The sequence below is a fragment of the Diabrotica undecimpunctata genome, chromosome 4 (assembly GCF_040954645.1).
Source record: "Diabrotica undecimpunctata isolate CICGRU chromosome 4, icDiaUnde3, whole genome shotgun sequence".
Classification (NCBI taxonomy): Eukaryota; Metazoa; Arthropoda; class Insecta; order Coleoptera; family Chrysomelidae; genus Diabrotica; species Diabrotica undecimpunctata.
The window spans coordinates 18,910,282-18,933,793 of record NC_092806.1 but is presented as its reverse complement, the minus strand read 5'-3'; the positions used below and the strand labels follow the sequence as shown (position 1 = coordinate 18,933,793).

The window sequence follows — 23,512 nt, the reverse complement described above, 5'->3', positions numbered from 1 at the left end:
TTGTTTATGGTCTTCTAAAATGGCATAAAAAAGAAATTTAATACATAAATCGTATAAATAACAAACAAAGTATTTGTATTTGTCGGTAATAATTATTACCGCAAAAATTGTTACACGAATATTTTGGCTGCAAAACCTAAGAAAATGGTACTGTTTCAGTTCAAAACAACTCTATATGAGTAATTACTTCTAGAGTTAGAATGGTCGTGATGATTGCTAACCTCCTTCTTTTTCAAACCTCCTATGATTTGCGATTTTGTTATATCGGGAATTATATCTAACGACTGTTTAATATTCTCGTTTTTGATATCACTGTAGGTTGTGTACTACAGTCTATGTCTCTGTATCTAGAGAGCTTTGAGGAGAATTTTTCAATTATTATTAATAGTTTATCTTTGTTTGTAATTGTCTCAATTGATCTGTTTCTTAATTAAAATTTTTCTGTTTCATACACTCGATCTAAAAAGCTTCATAGTTTCTTCTCTCTATTATTTGCAATTCTAGGTTGATTAAGTTTCTCGTTTACCCTTGTTGGGTAATTTTACGTTTCAGTCCGGCTTGAATATTGTTTGATTTAGTGTATCTGTATCTTTAGTTATTCTGTAACATTCAGTAATCCAAACTAGTAGGAATTAGTCTCATGGTACTGATAATCTCGAAGGCAGTTCTCGTCAGTCAATGGAGATAATCTAATAACAGCCTACATAGCTGAACAATGCATAGAAGCCAAAAGTGGGACAATTACGTAAAAGACATGGAAGAAGGTGGCCAAAATATGCAAGAAATAAAGAGCCTCCAAAGAACTTTAAGAAACGATAGAAAACCCATTCCCCCACTACACGGAGAAAACGGAATCTTCTACTCTGTAGAAGAGAAAACCGGGAGATGAGAAGAACTTTTGAGAGATAGTGCACACTGAATTATTATAAAGACGAAGACATGGACTTTATCGAAGAAGTCGAAGAAACAGAACTAGAAACGCCCGAAGAACAAGAAGAAATAATAAACCACATCACCAAGAGATACAAGTAAACCGATCAGAAAAAGTTCACCAAAGAAAGCACCTGATCCAGACGAAATCACTAACAGGGCTCTGTAGTATGTTCCTTCGAAAGCAATTGTATATCTGACAAACATAACAAACGCAATGGTAAGATACAGGTTATTCCAAAACAGATGGAAGGAATCTCATGTACTCATGATACCAAAGCTAGGAAAGAACCAAATATTTCCGCAAAATTACAGACCGATTAGCTCACTTCCAGCAATCAATAAGATTGCTGGAAATAAGCTTGAAGTAAGTATAGAGCGAGTCATCCAAACCATACTCCAATCAGAGACAGACAGACTAGAATTAATCCCAGAAGAACAACTCAGATTCAGAGCTCAACATTCCAGCGAACTACAAGTATTCAAACTTACAGAATACATAGTAGCTAGATTCAATGACAAGCAATATACAGGAGCAGCCTTCCTGGACATAAGCAAAGTCTTCGGCAGAGTGTGGATTGAAAGACTGACATTAAAAATGAAGAGATTATGGATACAGTAAGACCATGACGAAACTCATCTCCTCGTACCTAAGCGCCAGAGCCGCAATAAGAGGAATAACAGAAAGAAGAAGCAAATTGGCTATGAAAACAAAATTAAGACTGATAAATAGCATCATACTACCGTTAATTATATATGCACCTTTTGCATGGGGATACACAAGTCCCAGCAACAAAAAGAAAATTAAGGCAGTACATAACAACTGCCTTAAAGAAGCTGTAAACGTGTCCACATACGTCGCTGAACTCTTCCTATTTAGAGACCTAAAACAAATAAGGGTACTGGATATGATGGATGAAAAAGACAGAATAAAATTCGCTAAGTTAAAAGGTCAGCCAAACCGGATATTGCAAGAGATATTAAGGTATGATGTGTATCATAGATGGAAGAACAGAAGACCCAAATAGCAAACATATAATAAAGCCTAGATCGTAGCTCTATCAAAAGAAGACAACGCGCTACACAACTATAGCTAGAAGTTGAAGCTAGAAAAGTGCGTCAGACTGTATGAGTTAGACTGCGTGAGTTAGACTGTGGGGAAGGAGGAAATGCCCGTCTGGGAGTGATGCCGTACTAGAAGCGATGAGGGTCTTCTACGCGCTCCCTGGAACAAGACAAGGAGTCTCCTTGCTGATGAATGGAGTGTGAATGTGAATTAATTGAGAATGAATGAATGAAGGTAGTGCTTCGGAAGTGATGCCGGCCTTACAGCTGCCATTCTGCTTCCGAATAGCTGGATGACAGAGGAGGGTCTGGTTTAGCAGGTAGGAGTCCGGCGTAGACTCGGCGACAGAGGGCATTTTAAAGTACCTCGAAAACTATCGTCGGAAGTACGAAGAACGAATCCTGCACTAAGGTCAGTTAGGCGGCGTCCTGGACTGAGATGTCTTTTGAAGATTCCAGACCCTCCTCTATAAAGACGAAAAAAAAAAGTTTAAAATGTATAGTATATGTCTGAATTGTCAATATGCTTAAGTCAGATAAAATTAAATTATTAGAAGTATTTTTTACCAAGTAAAAAAAAATAAAATGTGTTTAATTTATTAATGTTTTATATTTTGAGTGCAATTCCCGAAGTGGAAAACAAAACTCAAAATAAACTTATTTTAAAGTAAAATCCAATAAAAATAGCAAATTGCATTAAGATGCCACAAGAAAATAGCCTTAAAAAACTTATAGCTATACTAGAGATAGCTGGAATAGTGTGCCTTACGCTGGCCCGCATTGTTCGGGGTAAGATTTCGTGTGGGAGGCCTTCGAGTACCATCGAGCAAAAAGCTCGATGCCTTGCATTCAGTACTCCCACATGACAACCACTTTGCCAAAAAGAGCGACAAGCATATAGCACATCAGAGCGCTATCCGTGGGCAAATGGATGGTGTAGCTGTAGAGCATTGGAGCGGGGTGAAGTGTTCTGATTACACGAGTTAATCCTCCTCGCTCCAAAGAATTGTATCACCCTAAGGTCATACTTAAGGGGTGTGTAAGTCTCACAGACTGGGTTGAACTATTGCTTAACTAGCAATATAAATTAGCATAACGTCAAAAATTTTATGTGGCAATCTTTCTGCACAATGAAAAGAGTTGTGTTAAATGCTTTGATACTAAGCTAAGTCAGCTTTATTGTGTTAAAAAGAATTCCTTTGCATATACAGAGAACGAGAATAAAAATAGACGTAAGCAGCACATTATACCTTTCAAATAAAATATTGCATGAAACTAAATAAGTACTTAATACATATCTACCTTTATTTCATCACAATCATTCGGTAAAACGGTTTTACGTTTCTTCCGTGATTTTACGAAAGTTTGAATTCGCTCATTTATTTGGTTAAATCTGTTGGTATAGATCATGCTTATGCATATAAGTACAATATCACTAAAGTTCCAGATAAATATCGAAAGCCAGCTTAGTATCTGAAATAAAGAACAAAAATATAACTTCTTTTATATTATTTAAAGAGTAAAACTTATTTTACTTTTTTTTTGGGATAGCCAGGATGAAAAGTTTAATTTTTCTGTATTTTTATTGTATTATATCCCATTGTGAATGTGTCAAATCTTTATTTTCTATTGATCATTTTAACCGATTTTTATTTTATTGTAATGTTAAAAGTGGCTTTTCCTTAGCCTGGAACAAAATGAAAATTTTCAAAATCAATTCGTACTGATTTTTTCAACTATATAACTTACTTATAATCAAGATTAGTAAATCAATGTAAAGAACTGCTATATTGTAACGCTACCCGTGACGACGTCATCTTGTGGCGCTAGTTCCGTGACGCTCGCCTCAGCATTTTACTGTAGGGAAAAAAGTAATACAACGCCAGAAGTTTCACTTCAATAATTATGTTAATGTTTATCTCATTGAATAGAAAATTGAATAAAATTTCAAATGAGGTAGCACCCGACCCCCCTATTCTAATTTCATAACGCCCCTATAACGTCACTAGTATGATGTATGTATATATGCCAAAAAATCATAATTTAAAAATAAAAATTCAATAAATGATGTCCACTGAAAGGTCTCTTATACGCAGACGACCTTGTTATCTATGCGAGAAGCCAAAATATGGAAAACATCACGAGTATGCTACAAACGTTTTTACATCAACTAGAGGAATGGTCGCAAAATAATATAATAAAAATATAAATATAAAATAATGTAAAATTTCTAGGAATGACATTCGACCAACATCTAAATTGGAAAGAACATATTAAAAAATTGGCAATCGAATGCCAAGCAAGACTTAATATAAGTCACTATTTAAAAAAGACTGGGGGGCAGATAGACAAACTATGCTCTCTCTCTATAGAACTCTAATCAGATCTAAATTAGACTATGGCGCGATAGCATATTCATCGGCTACTGAGTCTTCCTTTAAAATTTTAGATTCAATACACAATACTGCACTCCGCATTGTCTTGGGAGCTTACAGAACCACACCAATAGAAAGCCTGTATTGTGAAGCAGCTGAACCATCACTATATCATAGAAGAATGTACTTAAAGTTAACCTATGCAATTAAATCAAATGCAAATCCTAACAACCACACCTTCAAATATGATCACCTTAACCGATTATCAACATGTTTCTCCAATAAACCACGTCTACATAAACCTTTCTACCACCGAATCAAAATGGATCTCTCATCGCTGAACACCACCTTACCTCCTTGCTTTCCCGTTAGTTTTGAACCTGCTGCACCATGGACTTTGGGAGTACCTAAAATAATAACTACCCTAACATCATTGGACAAACACACTACTAACCATAGTATAATACATCAAAATCTGCAAAACTTATTATCAAGGTATACAAATTTCTCTCAAATTTATACAGATGCTTAAAAAACAACAGATGGCGTGGGAGCAGCAGTTATATCCTCTAATATATGTCAAAAATATAAGTTGTCAATACACTATAGTACTCTTAATGCAGAATTATATGCCATATACGAGGCACTCAAATATATTATATCCTCACCAAATCAGAAATATATAGTTTGACTGATTCACTAAACTCACTACAATCTATAGGAAGAATATACCCATATATAGAGAATCATATTCTTGAAAAGAATGAAAAATGGTAAAGCCCCAGGTCCAGACGAAATACCAACGGAAATCCTTAAACTAATAGAAAAAGACTCGATTCACATTTTAGTTAAACTTTTCAATAGCATTTATACATCAGGAAAAATACCACAAGAATGGCTTTTATCCACCTTTGTTACTATACCAAAAAAGATAAATGCCAAACAATGCAGTGATTACCGTAGAATCAGTCTGATGAGCCATGTACTGAAAATATTTCTGAAAATTATACACTCTAGAGTACACAGAAAACTGGAAATGGACATCAATAATACCCAGTTTGGATTCCGAAATGGACTTGGAACAAGAGAGGCGTTGTTTGCACTGAACGTTATGTCTCAAAGATGTCTTGACATAAATCAAGATGTATTCATGTGTTTCATAGATTACAACAAGGCCTTTGATAAAGTGCGGCATGATCACCTAATCAGACTCCTGACAGAAAAGAATTTAGATAAACGAGACATCCGACTAATAGCAAATATGTACTACAATCAGAAAGCAGTAGTGAGAGTAGAGAATAATACCACTGAAGAAATCGAAATAAAGCGAGGTGTGAGACAAGGGTGTATACTATCACCAACCCTGTTTAATCTCTATTCCGAAGACGTAATGAATAGAACACTCTCTGAGCAATCCGTAGGTATTAAAATAAATGGTGTTAGATTAAACAATCTGAGATTTGCCGACGACACCGTTCTGATCGCAGAAACACTTGAAGAGCTACAGACATTGGTGAATAAGATAGCAGACTGCAGCGAAGAATATGGACTATCTTTGAACATAAAGAAAACTAAATTTATGGTAATATCGAAATCAACACAAAATGTCCAAAATTTATATTTACACAATGAAATTATCGATCGAGTTAGCAAATACAAATATTTAGGCACTTTTATAAATGAAGACAACGATAGCTCAGCAGAAATCAAAATAAGAATAGAAAAAGCCAGATCCATATTCACTAAAATGAAGAGAGTGTTCTGCGGAAGAGATTTGAGCCTTGAAATGAAACTTCGCCTGATGAGATGTTACGTACTTTCTGTGCTGTTCTACGGAATGGAGTCATGGACGTTGAAAAAGATTGATACCAAAAAATTAGAGGCATTTGAACTGTGGATGTATCGCAGAATCCTGAGAATATCATGGACCGAGAGAGTCACAAATGTCGAGGTCTTGAGAAGAATGAATAAAGAAAAGGAAGTCATTACAAGAGGCGAAAGATATGAATTGCTTCGAATAATTATGCAAGGGAAAATAGCAGGAAAAAGGTCCATAGGAAGAAGACAAAACTCCTGGCTAAAGAATCTACGGGAATGGTATAGCTGTAGCAGCAACGAATTGTTTCGGTCAGCAGTTTCGAAAATACGTATAGCCCTGATGATCGCCAACCTTCGGAACGAAGATGGCACTTGAAGAAGAAGAAGATTCTTGAAAAAATAAAACAAAATCTGATAGAGATAGAAAATTGTAATAAGGAGGTAATCTTTATTTGGATCCCATTACATAATGGTATTAGAGGTAATGAAGAAGCAGATAAGTGTACGCGTGAAGCCGTTAATTCAGCTGACTCTATTATTGTGAAATACGTGATAGCTATGTTTCAAGTGTTATCAAATCGCGGATCCTAGGTGAGTGGCAAAACCGGTGGGAATTTTCAGTGTCCAATCTTCGGAATATTAAACCGGATATTAAACCATGGAGATGTTTACCCACTAAAAGAAGGGATCAAGTGACAATAACTCGTCTTAGATTAGGTCATACCAGTGCCACGCACAAGTTCTTAATTACTAAAGAATCCGAACCAAAATGTGAGCAGTGTAACGTTAAACTCTCGGTGAAACATGTTGTTGTAGGCTGTCCAGTTTTTTCCACAGCAAGAATCAATTATGGTATCTCAATAAACTTAGAGAAAGCACTTGGTGCAAATTGTTCATTCACAAATATGTTAAACTACTTAAAAGCTATTAATTTTGTTAATATAAAATATATTTAATATTGTAAATTTGATTCTCGATAATAACCTTCGGGTTGATGCGAATTTGTAAATAAAAAAAAAAATAAAAATTGATTTGTTTCGATATTTGTCACCAAAGTCGCATGTTCCCGAAAAAATTAATTTTATCCCATAATTATGGTTGAACTGTTGAGTTCCACTAAAAAAAATATGTGAACGGCTAAATTATGAAATATCATTATTTCGAGAACCGTTGAGTTTTGAGGGAAATCCCGAAACAGGTCGATTTTTGTTATAAAATACCCATGTTATAACGTACATGGAGTAGGGATGATGTCACCGGTGTAGGTGTAGTGACGTAATCGTTAATTTTTTTAATATTAATTAAATCATTAGTTGTAATTTAGTTGAATTTAAATTAAAAAAAATTGTTTTTGTACTGTCGTTAAATAGAGAATTAAATTCTCCTTCAAATGAGGTGTCGCATTATACCAATTTCTATTTAAAAAAATTAATGGTTATGTCACTACACCCACACCGGCGACGTCATCCCTACTCCATGTACGTTATAAGATGGGTATTTTATAACAAAAATGGACCTGTTTCGGGATTTCTCTCAAAACTCGACGGTTCTCGAAATAATGATAATATTCCATAATTTAGCCGTTCACTGTATATAGAATTCCTCTCAATTATTTTCACCACTTACCAATAACCATATCCCATTAACGATACTGTAGTCAAAAACAGAATAGAAATAATGAAATTGTTTTCTTATATAATGTTCAAATCCTGTTGCTTCGTTGGTGCAATCGCGAGACATAACAAAGTTTGATATTGCTAAAGAATGCTCAACTGAAAGCAAAAAGTCAATTTTAATTTTTATTTACCTTAAAGTAAGAAATTTTAAAATTAAAAACTAAAATTAAAAAAGAAATTTTAAATAAATATATTTTTTTTAATTTTTAAATGCATATTTACAATCTACTCATAAACTTGCCAAAAAGTTTTGGTCTTCTGGCCAAGTCCTCTTCAGTATTCGTTCCTTCATTGGTGGCTGATATAATTCACTGATAATTTGTCTGTGGTGTGTTAAATTAAGAGCGTAGGCTCAAAATTTCGGGCCAATGCTTTTTAAATGCATTCATTTTTTTCGAATCCTGAGAAAACTAACAAATATTTCTGAAAAATTTAAACACAGAATAAAAGATTACATTATTACGGAGGGCCGAAAGTCCCCGAAAACTTCTGTAATGTTTATTTTAATAAGTTACAGGGGTGAAAAAAAAAAGAGAAAATTTAGTGTGATTTTTAATTTCAAATATTTCATTCAAAAAAACTTTTTGTTTATTCTATGGGACTTTCGGCCCTCGGTAATAATGTAATCTTTCATTCTGCGTTTAAATTTTTCAAAAATATTTGTTAGTTTTCTCAGGATTCGAAAAAAATGAATGCATTTAAAAAGCATTGGCTCGAAATTTTGCGCCTACGCTCTTAAGAATTTTGGCCTTTTTAGCGTGAAGTGATATGACATCTTTTACGGTTAGTGCTCCTAGGTCATTCTGGATGGTTGCATTGCTCACAATCCAAGGAGCGTTAGCTATTCTAAGGTCTGCAAAATTTTAGTGTTTGAAAGTTTGCTACAGCCCCAGTGTTCTACGCAGTAAGTCCATATTGGTTTTAGTATGACTTTGTAAAGCAGTATTTTGTTCTCCAATGACAGTTGTGACTTTCTGCCAAGTAACCTATTCATTTGTTTTAATTTTATGAGCTGAGTTTTTTTGGCGGTAATGTATTGCTTCCAGGTGAGCTTTCGGTCCAAATGCATCCCAAGATATTTCATAACGTCTAGAGCAGGAATGGTGGCAGTGTTTAGACTAACTAATTCTCTAATGTGTGCAAGTAATTTTACAGCTTTTTATATGCTATGTCTGGATCTTTGTTTGAAACTAAAACAGCTGTATCATCGGCAAAAGTCGCCACTGTGACGTCATCTATGATAGGTATGTCAGCAGTAAAGATTAGGTACAGGAAGGGACCGAGGACACTTCCCTGAGGAACTCCGGATTGGATTAAGTGATAGGTTGAGAAATCATTATTGATTTTTACTTGGAACGAACTTTCGTTCATATAGGACTTTATATAGAAACCGTTGTGCCAGACTTTATCAAAAGCCTGCTGAATAAGGAGAAATACTGAGGCTAACATAGTCTTCTCTTCCAAACTTTTCTTTATTTTATTTAGTTTTCTATGACACTGTTGGTTTGTTGAATAATTTTGACGGAAAGCAAACTGATGTTCGGGTATTATGTTCTGGAAATTTTGGAAAGCTTCAAAGTAAATAACAAATGTAATAGTTTCTACAATTTTTATAAAATATTACCTGTGACACATAGAGTTGAAATAATAATAACTACATCAATTTTTCTTCTTAAATTTATAGTCTTGTACTTTTTTAAAATCGTCACTTCTATGTCGTGGATGTATTTAATATAAGTTGGCCATTTTCTTGAAGCAAAAATACTCATTATTGTGACACCACATACATGAAAATGAAACAAAGGAGATACTGAAAAGTAAGAATAGTACAATAGACATTATATCTATGAACAAGTTAATGTAAAAAAATGTTAAAAATAACCATTAAGAAAATGTTTAAGGAATATAGGATTTTGCGGTGAGTAATTTGATACATTATTTTTCTCGTTTATAGGCCGTGATGGGTAATTCTTTCTTTTTGAAATTTCGTTTGCATCTGCAAAAATGAGCCGCATTACGTTTGATAATAATATCTGCTGCAGTTGCAAGCGAAATGTAAAACTCCATATCCACTCCATAGAAAACCAATTATGTTATATTTAGTAAGACTACAATACAAACCACATTATATAAGTAAAAACGGCACATTTATCCAAAAAGTAACAAACTACCGGTATAACAATAAAAAGAGAATTGATTTTTTCCTCACTTCTTCAATCATAATGGCTATTCTGATTTTCTTATTTTTCTTATTCTGATTCATAGTGATTACATCTCACTACGTACATGTAAATTAGAGGCTTACTCTCAAACAATACAAGATATTGAGCAATATTGAAACTATTTCGTTTATTTCTACAGTTTTATACTAAAGTTTAAATGGGTCAACAGAGTGACCACTATTGAAATGATATGTTGGTTACCGAGAAAATCAGAAATTATCTCGACTTTTTTCACTTTCACTTCAATCTATCTGTCTTTTACATCAAAGTAGCAATCAAACATTTACAAGGTTTCAATATTTCTTAATACGAACCGTCAGTTCAACCAGTACCTCCACTGAGATCCTCTCACCTAAACCTTTCTCACACTCTCGCCTTCCTCTCTTCCAGCTTTCGCATACACAGATAGAAGCCAAAATAACCATGTTCAGTAAATACCTAGGTCAAATCATAGTTTACCTTCCAATATTCACGGCTGATCCACATATTTTGACTAGCGATAAGGGGGGGGGGCTAAGCGCAGGGGGGCTAGTCAACCTTTTCCTCTGTTCTGTTCACCTCCGCTATCATTTATTTATATATCTCTCTTTGTCTCACATTTTTGTTCTATTGTTGTTTTCTTTATTTCTAATTGTTGCTATTGGTGGCACCTCTACCATAACTGACGTACTTGATACAGTATGGTTGGCAATACAAAGCCTAAGGAACCCTTTCTCTGGATTCATTTAAATATTTAAGCATAAGTCCAGCCATAACTGCACTCCAAGCAAGAGTAAGGAATAGTAAAGAGTAAAGCAAGAGTAAAGAAAGCAAAGCAAATCAGTCTACCCACGACATAAAATACCGTTCTTCCTATTTAATAACGCGCTCCACGTGTAATCACACTGAGGTTCCGCTGTAAATTCAATCTAATCCTCTGTGCTGATCTCCAAACCTTTCAGTTTTAGCCGCCCTATTAACAAAACTGCTGCCTTTTGCAGTGCAATATACTCAATATTTTTATTCTGCTGACGCAGCACCCATCATAGTATACGTTCTACAAGATGGGTCCCAATACAGACCCCTATGGTTCACTTCCATGCATATTAAAGTCATATATCGTTCTATTATTTAGGTAGTCCCATATTACTCGAAATAGACAGGGACTCCGACTCTTGCGCTCAATTCGCGGAGAGTTTACCCACAGGGAGCTAAATCGAAAGCGTTCTTTACATCCAATATCACTAGATAGACTTTTTTCTACGTAGTTATCTTATTGATCTGTTTCAGCCTTACATCCACTGTCGAAAGTCTTGTGTGCCCAGATAAGCTTTCCACACTCTCCAACTCTCTCGGCAGTTTTTCATATAAAAACCTTTAAACACATTTACCATCACGTTTAGCAAGTATATTGGTCTATCTTTTGGTTTTTTTTCCATGATTTTCAAAAAGGTTTTCTCCGAAAAATTTACAATTCATACCATTCGAAAACAAAAAATCACAACTGGTTTTACACATACATTTTCAGTTGTTATGCTCTAGTCTGCCGGAGTTTCTGCTATCGCGAGTCATTCCTTCGCGAAAAGAGACGCTCTATCTTCCGTCTTAAGCATTCCTGGTCTATCAGAGAAAGTCATTGTTCCAGTCATCAATCACCATTGTTGATGCTTTTAGATTTTTTCTTGTGTGCTTCACAACCCTGATGCTTTACAAGATGCAACTTTTCTGAACTACACTATTAGTTTTGTTGCACACTTTGAAACTAATGTGAAAAAAAGAGATCCTTTTACCAATGCAGAACGTAACAAACACAACACGCATACAACTACTATAAACGAATCAGAAATGAAACAAATACTTTATTCAGGAAAATAAAAAGGAAACACAGGGGGAGCTTCTCAAAATAGATGAAATACTACGTCTATGAACACAAAAAAATAGGGAGAATAGTCAGAGAACAACGGAAATAAATAAATAAACTAATAAAAATGAGATACATTCAGAAGGAAACACCAGAAGTGATGACAAACGAAGACATAAACATTTAGGAAGGAGAGATAAAGGAAGCATTAAGGAAATAAAAAAATAGAAAATCATCAGAGGAGGACAGAATATCGAACGAATTCTCAAAGTACAGAGGACTAGATCTGACTAAATTATCAACCAAAGTGATGACAAATAACTGAATGAAATTATAACACTAGCAGAAGAACAACAAGGTTTTAGATGGGAAAGCTTATGCACCGAAGCTATTTTTATATGAGCAAGTGCAAAAGAAATCAGTAGAATACAACAAACAAGCAAATTTATGTTTCTTGGTCCTGGAAAAGGCATCAAATTAAAGAAAATTATCCTCTTATTATACGCAAAAGAAGAACCTCTAGGAATAATCAAAACGATCGAAAGAATATACTAGAATACCACAATAAAAGTAAAAGAAGAAGAAAAAGTAACCTATCCAATTTAGGCTGGCAATGGGATAAGACAGAGGGATTCTCTGAACCCTCTATTGTCAACCCGATCATGGACGAAATAATAAAAAAATAAGGATAACGAAAAAACTATACCAAATGGTGGAAGAACAACTTAAAATAATATGCTATGAAAAATATTTACAAAGTAAGCTTCACCAAAAATGGACGTGTGTGAACTCATCACTTTATAGCCTCCATAAAATTATTACATAATCCAAGATTTAACAAAGTGATCACCGGCACCCTTTTTAAACTCGTAAACTCATCACGACAGATAGATGAACTTATCACCAGTATTTATTCACAAGGCGCTGGTTTCTAATATGGAAGATTGCCTGTTACACTTTTTGTTTACGTGGTAATATATTAAATTCAGCAATTATTTTAAGCAAATTGCTTTAACATTTAATTGATATATTTATTTATATCGGGTATCTTACGATGAGTGGCCTATTAGACGGATTATAGGTAATCAATGAGAAATTCACTATCCACTTTAAAGGCACAAGAACAATTCGAAGAGAAATTTTATTTTTCGCATAGATTTAAATAGCTATCAATAGAATTTAGTGGAATTCTCAAATATTAAACACCACCTTGCATATGCATTTAATACATTCGGACTTATTATTATTTTAAATATCAAACTGGTCATTATTTATATTATGAGTTGATTATGAGTTTTCGTGTACCCCCAAAAACAGAGTAGACCTAGCAATACAGCTTGTGACTGAAGCGGTAAATGCCAATATAAATAAAAAGTATTTTGATTTGTGGAAAAAAACTTAAAATTTGTATTTACAAAAAGTGTACAAAAGTTTTTTTATTGAAAGAGGAGAAAAAACACTTGCTCTGAAACTATTTTATTGTGTTATTTCTATATTATCTATAATTGGTTTCAAATGAGTGTAGAGTAATAAATCATGAAGTGTCATAAAATTTGCCTGAATTTCGGTGTCGTCATGGGCGTAGGCAAATGGACGGATGTCAACTTCGTCGTCAAAAATTGATGTACCTCAAAATATCATATTTTGGATATTTTGTGATAACCAATTTTATTTAATTTTTCGATTAACTTATTCTTCAAACTCGTATTCCATTATATGGTCATTAAAGCTAATTACATTTTTATTTATAAAAACAAATTCACTTCCTTACTGAACGAATAAAAGCATTAGAAGAAACTGATAAGGGTATGACGCACCTCCTAATATTACTAAGAACTAAAATAAATCAACATGAAGACTAATAACGCGTAATGAGGTTTTACTTACACTTTCATTATAATCCCTCTTTTATTTTATTATTATCATTCGACATTCGACATTCGAGTTAGTAATTGTTACTACACCAATTAAACGTACAGTAATATTGTGATATAGAAATAGTGAAAAAGTTATAAAATGGCGACATTTACTCCAAAGAAAAGAGGTGTAAAAAATTCTCCGCTATCTGTTAGTGAAAAAGTTATAATTTTAAATGTATATGATTGCATAAAACACGATCACCCTAGTTTGTCTGTGCAAGAAAGTGTTGAGCGATGTGCCCGAATGACTGGAATTGGACAGTCCACGATTTTTAAATTATTGCGAGAAAGAAAGATATCAGGCCAGTTAAGTCCATGCAAGAGAAAATCAGGAAGACCAATAAAAATCTTAGGTGAAGACACCAAACGTGACATTCGAAGAAAAGTTCATTCGTTTTATTTTAAAAAGGAAATACCCACCCTTGACAAAATACTAATGGAGATAAGCCAAGATAACGATATTCCTTTGATATCCAGAAAACTTTTATGGAAAACTTTAAAAAGTATGAATTTTTCCTGGGAAAAGCACAATCGAAAGGCACTATTACTGGAAAGTGATGAAATCATTTGCTGGAGACGAAAATATTTGAGAACTATAAAACAGTACCGCAGAGAGCACAAGAAAATTTTTTATCTTGATGAGACGTGGATAAACGAAGGTTATATAGTCCAAAAAATGTGGCAAGATAAAAATGTAACAAGTGCTCGCCAAGCTTTCATAGAAGGCCTTTCGACGGGTATTAAAGTGCCTTCGGGAAAAGGGAAGAGGCTTATAATTGCTCACATTGGAAGCGAAGAAGGATTTTTAAAAGAAGGTTTGTTAAGCTTTGAGTCGTGTCGGACGGGAGATTATCATGAGGACATGAATTCGGATGTCTTCGAAGACTACTTCGGGGAAATGTTAAAATTTCTTCCAGCTGATTCGGTCGTGGTTATGGATAATGCAAGCTACCATTCAAGGCGCATAGAGAAGGTACCAACTTCAGCTTGGAGAAAGCAAGAAATTATTAACTGGCTGTCAAATAAAGGTATTCAGTTTGAGACGAATTCAATAAAGAAGGAACTACTAGCCGTAGTAAAACAACATAAATCTCGCTTCATAAAATATGCCGTAGAAGATGTAGCAGAAAAGTATAAAGTAACTGTGCTACGCCTACCGCCATATCATTGCGAATTAAATCCCATAGAACTTATATGGGCACAAGTTAAAGGATATGTTGCAAGGCACAATACCACATTTAAAATGAAAGATGTCAAGGTATTGTTTGATCAAGCCATTATGGAAATCACATCAGAAAACTGGCAAAAAGCAATCCAGCATGTTTTAAAAGAGGAAGATAAAATGTGGGAACTGGACAACTTGGTCGATCAGGTGGTTGACCCTATAATTATAACACCAGGGGATGATGACAGTTCTTCGGATGAAGACTATAGTGATGTAGAATTGTAATAACGTATCCAGTAAAGTTTTTGTAGTTTTTGGGAATAAATTGATTTAAACTCCCCACAAGTGTTTCAATATGTAAAGTTCATTCGTGTGTGTTTGTGAGTATTTCCCGATTTCGGTTCGTATATATTTTATTGTTACATTTTATATTTTTTTAATAACACTGTTCTGCTGTATTACATTTTTATTTCCTTTAATATGATTTTTAAGAATGCATATTCTTTTGTCAATTAACCCACTAGCGCGCCTCTGGCTCAGTGTTTATCTGTCGATAACAATGGACTAATCCCTTAAAACAGGGTGATACCTACCTGCTCTTTATGAAACGACAGAATTTTGCAATGCGGACGGAATTTATTGACGGATTATTGACGGATTACCCTGTAGCGCTTTTGAATACTTCATGAGATTTTATTACTCTACACTCATTAGAAATAGATTATAGTATATTTAATAGAAATAAACCACCACCATTTTAATGGAAAATTCGTTATACTTATTTGTCGTTTTTTTCAAACCATTTTCGAGGTAGAAATCTAAACTTCAAATAAAATGTTTAAATTGTAGTTTTTCTTCCAATTAAATATAATAATTAATGGTCGTTGTGTTCGTTAATACATTTTTGATATGCTTACTTTAAATCTACTTATTACTTACTTAATCGATGCATCACTAGGTCACTAGTAAAGACCTTAACGGACGATATAAAAAAACAAAGTGTGCAGCTTCCCGCAATAAGTAACGTATAAATAATTTTAAGGCTAAAAAATTTATACGATATATTTTTAGGAGTTTTATCCGTGACGCCGTCTACAAGACAAATTCCCAGGCATTTACCAAACAACAATAAATGTTTTAAACAATAATGCGTAGTCAAAGTTTCAGTTTCTCGATCAGTTTCTAGCTGCATTGTTTTAATATTATTTATTGGAGTATGTCAGTTCGTAGTGCACTAACGAAAACAAAGCATTTTTCCTTTAGAGTAAACATATTAAGCCGTTGTCTGGGGAAAACAAAACGATTACCACTTCGTGCTAAACATGGTTTTGCTGCCTTAAGGGTATTATTAAAATATTCAGTGGTGTGTAAAAACATTCATATGGTAAACCGGGGCAATTTTTAAGCCGTCTGTTTGTTATTGTCACATTTACTGTCGGTTAATAGCTCCTATCATTTATCTAAAACCATTGTTATAAGTAATGTTGGGCTTTTATGCATAAGAAATATTTTAAATTAGCGCATAAATATGTACAATTATTCGCCTGAATCTGTCGAATATCTGGATTGTTTTTATCATTTTTGTATTTTTATGCACTTCATTTTTGACGAATTTTTGCTTACTGAAAACAAGATAAGGATAGTAAAATCACAAACGTTAATTTAAATTATTAAATTAAATTTATAAATAAAAATAATTTATTATTTAACAAAAAAAAAAGAAATCATACGATTTCTATCTGGCGAAACCGAATGAAAATTTTTACCACTGTGCCTTCTAAGACTGGCAAAGCAAAAATGTTGATAATTTTGATAACTATTGGTCTACGACGGGATAGATTTTGTTTCGATTCAGAGCAGTGGCTATACCGCTCTGAGGAGACCTAAAGAGGTCGAAATATGTACCTATAAGCGGCTTGCCGCTGCCCTGTATCAAAACAAAAATCTAATACAGTCATTATGCTTTAATTATTATTTACTATATACAATACGATATAACAAATAGAATAAAAGATACTCTTGAAAGCATGTGCTCGATACCGTAATTTTATCACTTAATAATAAAATAATTATTAAATCTCACAATCATATCTACCTATTTTCTATTTATTATTCTTTCTATTATCTAAAATTTTATCTTCTGTCTCTCAAAATATTTCTAAATATTAAAAATGTTCTTTTGACATGAACAGAAATGATGGGTGCATTTAAGCGATGTCAGATGTTCGGGATCTAATTTGGTCTAATTGGAAACTATAATTTGAAACTGCATGAACATATCATGGAACGTTAAGGCATGCATCTGTATTCGAAAGAGCACAAAACCAGCTGAACAGAATTGTTAGGTGGTGAAACAGATGAAGGTAAGACATTCAGTCTTACCAAAACACAACTAATTCTATTCAATCCCTATGTAACGGCGATGCTGGGAAGAACCAGATAGTTCTTCTCGGAGAGAATCTCGAAGTCAGAACCTCGGTGTCCTATTTGAGAGTTCATTTTACCAGTACTCTTAACTGAGATAGTAACATCTAAAACATCCTAGACAGGGTAAGAAGAAGAGCTAGTCTCCTAGGTGCGCTATCTGGAAAACTTGGCAATACTTCAGACAGTATTTGCACATTTACAAGACTTTAATTAGGCCCATCATCGAATACAAGACGTGTGTTTACGCATCACTAAACAATGACCAAACCAACGCTATTCTGGCAACAGAAAGGAAATCCTTAGAAAGTGCACGAGAAAACGTGCAGATTATCTGCACTCATTATTTCACCAACTTGCGAATATTCTATCAATAAAGGACAGTCCATTAAAGGGAGTCCGTTATCTCAGCAAAAGATAAGTACTTCCAACAACAGAGCTAAGCAGACTCCAAAGACTTCTTGCCATCACCTAGGTAACATAGAGCAAAGACAAAATTGTCGAAAGAATATTCCTCAGCAACAGTGGCGCACCCAGAATTTTCCTCTGGGGGGTGTTTTGATTGGATACCGAAATTTTTTTATGCTAACTTGTTTTGAGTCCTTAAAATTTGTGAGTAACAGTGTGTCGGAATAGTGTCCTGGGGGGGTTAACCCCCAAACCCCCCTGGACGCGCCACTGCTTAGCAGACTCCAAGCCGAAACGGACAGGCTTGAAATAATCCCAGAATCACAGTTTGGCTTCAGAGCTGGCCATTCCAGCGACCTACAAGTGCTCAGATTAACAGAGTACATAGTAGCTGGATCAGCCTTCCTGGGCGTAATCAAAGCCTTTTACAGAGTCTGGCATAAAGGGCTGATATACAAAATGGGCAACCCCTACTTGAGCAACCGGAGCTTCACCTGTCCGAACTCAAAATCCCGGGGCTAGAGTGCCACAGGGAGCGGTCCTGTCACCCCTGCTGTACTCAAAATTTACCGCAGACGTTCCCAGAACACCAGGAATCCTTTATGCAAACGACCAAGCAACGAAATGTAGCACCACATCTCGAAACTTTCAATATTTTTTGTGTTACTCTCAAACAGAACAACATAAAAAATATTGAAAGTTTCGAGATGTGGTGCTACCGTCGAATGCTGAAGATAAGTTGGGTTGAAAGAGTCACAAACTTTGAAGTAATGCGAAGGATAGGAAAAGGCCCAGAAATTTTGTCAACGATCGGACGAAGAAAACTCAAATATTTGGGTCACCTGATGAAAGGAGATAAATACGCATTGCTTCAAAATATAGTGCAAGGAAAAATAGAAGAAAAACGGAATCCAGGCCGTAGAAGAATGTCATGGTTGCGTAATTTGAGAGAGTGGTTTGGCTGTACCACTAATGAACTCTTTAGGTCAGCTGTAAACAAGGTCAGGATAGCCTTGATGATCTCCAATCTCCGATAGGAGTGGCACAAGAAGAAGAAGAAGACCGAAATGTAGATATAGCAGTTAACAACCTGCAAACAGCGTTAGACGAAATCGAGGAATGGAGTATCAGATGGAAAATCACTATAAACTCAGACAAAAACTTGCTGTAAACCTACTGTACAGAACAATCCCATCGAGTGGAAAAGAGAGGCAAAATACCTGGGAGTCATCATGGGTAAAGGACTCACATTCAAAAAGCACGTAAACACCACAGTGCAAAAAGCCAACATAGCTAAAGCATCGATCAGAGGACTCACAGGTAGAAAAAACAAACTGAAAACTAAAACTAAAATGAGATGAATAAACAGTATCATTCTACCCAGAACAAAAACCTCAGAGAGAAAAATAAACAAATCAACAAAGGATAGTTCCTAGCTCTAATTAGTCGACAAACACTGCAAATCGCCGCACTGTGTGGGCCCAAAGGGGTAAGGACCAACGGAACAACAACAGGACCTTTTATATAGACATCCTACCAAAAAAAAAAAAACATAAAAAACCCTATTACCCAGGACTCCCACATTAAGAGCATTTGGCTGATAGTTGTGCCCCTATCGCGAATCAGAGTGCTATAGGGGGGAAAGGGATGGTGTGGAGCATTGGAGCAAGGTGAAGTAACTCCTGTTTTACTCCAGTTTTAGTGGAATATTTACACATAAAAGCTTTACATCGAAATCATTTTGACTTGTCCTTGAAGATGTAATACATTGTTGTAAAGAAGTCTGCGAGATGTCCGTCTTCTTATTTTATTACAACCATTTTTGTTTTCCAGCAGCAACGTCCACTTGCGATTTTTTTACATGGAACCGCTAAAATAAATACTCATAATATAAGTTGGATATATAATAAATGTATAATAAAATATATAGGTACTTTTACTCCGGAAATCGAAATGAGTCCAAAATAAGCGTTTGAAAATTCTGTTCTTTTGCGATAGATGAAAGTAAGGACATAACTGCTACAGATCGGTTACTGATATTTGTAAAAGATACTAATGATAACTTTTGTGTTACTGAAGAATTACATTCGTTCATTAAAGGGAACGAAAATAGCATCAGACATAGTATTTTAAGAATTTCAAGGAACTATCACGTCTTTGAAAGTATAGTTGATAATTTTTATAACATTATTAGTGATAAGCCTCGACTATAATAAGGATGAAACATGCTTTTGTAAGCAGATTTAAAGACTTATTTCCTGTGGATGAAATTGTATTTCTTCATTGTGTCGTACATCAAGAGGCTTTGTATAAACCTGCTCTAGACAAGAAAAATATGCCTGATATTATTATGAAACTTGTTAATAGCAATATTTCCGACAAAATTTTATGGTATTCTCAGTCATACTATGAAAAAGTTACTAGAATGGGTGCTATTAGCACTATTTATTGAACGGAAGTTTAGCAATTAATAGTCTATAAGAGTTTAATGGGCGATATTAACTAAATAAAGAATTTTTCGTCACAATTTCGGATTCAAAATTTTCTACAGGTGTGCGTGTTCCTGTTATCGGATAATTAAGATTAACTTATGTAAGATACCTAAAAATCTGAACCACTTCAAGCCATTAATTATTGAATTTATTGCACTCTACAACTCCATTCAGTCCTTCTCTTATCTCTTTTCAACTACGAACATGTCTTTATTTTTATCTTTTCAAGGAGTTTGGCACTTAAAGTCCATAATTCGTACTTTTTTTAACGTCTACAATTAATAACCTTAATAAACGAAGCACTTGTGTGCCTCTCTATCGGTGTGAATCGAAATGGATTTGACATTTATGGATTCAGTATTTGGCTCATAAGAAATTTTTATTGTAAATATTTCAAAATAGATATATACTCGACATAATCTTTGTATCGTAAATTACAAACACTATTCAGTTTTAAAATATTCTTTATTCATGAAAAAAATTGGTTTCAAATTGAAAGAGGCTATGTTATAACAATTTTTCTGTGTGATTTTTATTTTGCAAGAAAAGTTGTGAGTCAACATTATTTCGATCCAATAAGGAATCTTTAAATAATGAGGATTTTTAATTTTTAACAACTTTTGAATATTATACAAAAATTTGTTGCTTTTTCTTGTGTATCCGACTTAAAATTTTTGAGTAAATAAATAATTTTAACAAATTCAAGTAAATTTAACTTTGAAAGTTAACAAACTTTTTAACATTAATTAAGCAATTTATGTTGATGGAACTTTTAAATATTACACAAAATTTTGTACTTAACGATTTACAGTTCACGGACTTGAAAAAGCACACTATGTGCAATTAACATTCGTTTTATTTTCGAATAATTTAACAAATTAATTCAACCTAAATTTTAGTCCCAAGATTTTGTATGCCGATTTTGAAAAAGCTATTCGTGCAGCTGTATGTGAAGTGTTTCCATCTTCGAAAATAAAATGTAGATTTCTTCTCAGGTAATCATGGTGGAGAATAAATCAAATACCTAGTTAGACTGGCCACTGTGTATTCAAAGGACAATGACGTCGGGCGATTCCTTAGATATATTTTTGGTCTACCTGTCCTAGATCCATTAGACGTAGGTGAGTGCTTTCCCTTAGATTTTGGTGAGCTATTACCAGCACAACACCAAATCATACAACAGTTTGCAGACTAATTGGTGGACAACTATATTTTTGAAGAAGCAGACTTCCCTCCTGAGATGTGGGCTGAAAATAGTTTATTACTTGAGAGTACAACTAATATCCGTGAAAGTTTCCATTCTAAATTTAATTCGTTATTTTACAATCCGCACCCTAATATATTTAAATTTTTAGAAGTTTTTTTTTATTCAGCTTTACGTGTCTCGAGAGCGTAGGTCACTGACACAGGTACAATTTTATTACATTACATTACAAGAATATACAGTAACATTACAATCAATAAAGAAATACATTAAATATTGGTACAATTATTAATTATCAAATTCTCTTTCTTCTTTTAAATTTTCTGGTAAAGTCTGGTTTCATAGAGGAAATTAATAAGGTTTTGGAATTGATCTGGCGAGCTGAGAATATTTGGAAGGTTTCGACTCAAAAGATTATTTTTTCTGTCGTTGTTGAAAAAGGGACAGTCTACGAGAATGTGTTTAACAGATAGAATAAAACCACAGTGTGTACATGTAGGTGGATCTTGGGAAGTCATTAAATGTTTATCAGTTAGTCTTGTATGACCGATTCTAAGTCAGCGAATTACGATTTTGTTTTTGCGTGTCATGGAAGGAAACTCAAGATTTTTAACAGTGGGATGATATCACGAAGCTTGGAAGGAATTTTATTCCAGTGATCTTGCCAAGATATTTGGATGATATTTTTAAAATACGACTGTAAATCTATAAGTAGTTGTATGTTTTCAGTCTCGATATTAGAAGTTGCGGCTTATTTTGCAAAGAGGTCGGCTAGTTTTTTACCAGTGATTCCTATATGAGACGGAATCCAGATCATGGTTATGGATACTCCCAGTGATATTAAACTATCGAAAGAGTTTTGAACAGCTTGAACTAAATGATCTACCGTGTACATACTTTTGAGAAAGTAGATATACGCAAAAGAGTCTACACATATTTCTACTTCTGGTGATAGTAAGGTTGTAGCTTGGAGAATAGAGAATAATCCAGCAGCATATATGCAGCAGAAGAGTGAGAGATTACAAGATATGATTAAATCTGTGTTTGAAATTGCAGCACACCCAACTGCTATAGGACTCTTAGAAGCATCTGTGTATACCATTTGGTCAAATCTGTTGTTAGCAAGTAATTCTTTAAAGGTTTGTCTTAGAAACTGTGAATTTGTCTTATGCTTATCATAATTAGTTAACGAGAGATTAAAATCTGCTTTCAATTTATTCCAGGGAGGTTTTGGTGAAGTCTAATATTGGAGTTGTGGCTGAACGATCGATTTTATGCAGATGACATAAGACATACTGTGGCATAGATTGAAGTTTAATAGGAGAAGAAGAGTTTAAAAGTTCATTACTTAGTAATTTATAGGCTGGATTTTAGGTATTAGCTGAGATTCGAGACGAATATTTTAAAAGGAGTTGCCGGCAACGTAGCCAGAGGGGCAGTTCATTACCTTCTCTGTATAAACTCTGCGGGCTCGGCCTGAAGGCTCCAATGCAGATTTGAAGTGCAGTGTTGTTTACAGAATTAAGGGCTGATGGGCTAGCTGACATATAAATAAAACTGCAGTAGTATATTTTAGAACGAATAAGACATCTATAAATCTGAAGTAAGGAGTCTTCGTCTGCACCCCAATGACGATTGGACAGAATTTTTAATACGTTAAGATTTACCATTCGCTTTATTCTTTACTACTGGTGGACAAGTACCATTTATGGTATTTTATAGGATTTATAGTACTGGCTGTCCTGCGAGAATACTTAATGATTTTGTCTTAATGAATACTGTCTTCTCAACAGAAAGGTTAAATCCACTTACTGAAGTCCATTCAAGCAATTGGTCAGCAATATTTTGTAGCAGTTTGTAAGTGGCAACATTGTCTTTACCTCAGCAGAAAATTATTAAATCATCTGCGTAGAGTGAAAACTTGACTGGAAGCTTAATTTTTTACATACATCGGTTAAAACAAGTATAAAGAGT

The 23,512-nt window shown here is 34.3% G+C and overlaps 1 protein-coding gene across 1 annotated transcript in view; it reads left to right on the top strand.

Annotated features, from left to right (window-relative positions):
* LOC140438580 (uncharacterized) overlaps positions 1-23,512 on the top strand; it is a 239,032-nt gene that overhangs the window by 69,626 nt on the left and 145,894 nt on the right. The window lies entirely within an intron of this gene.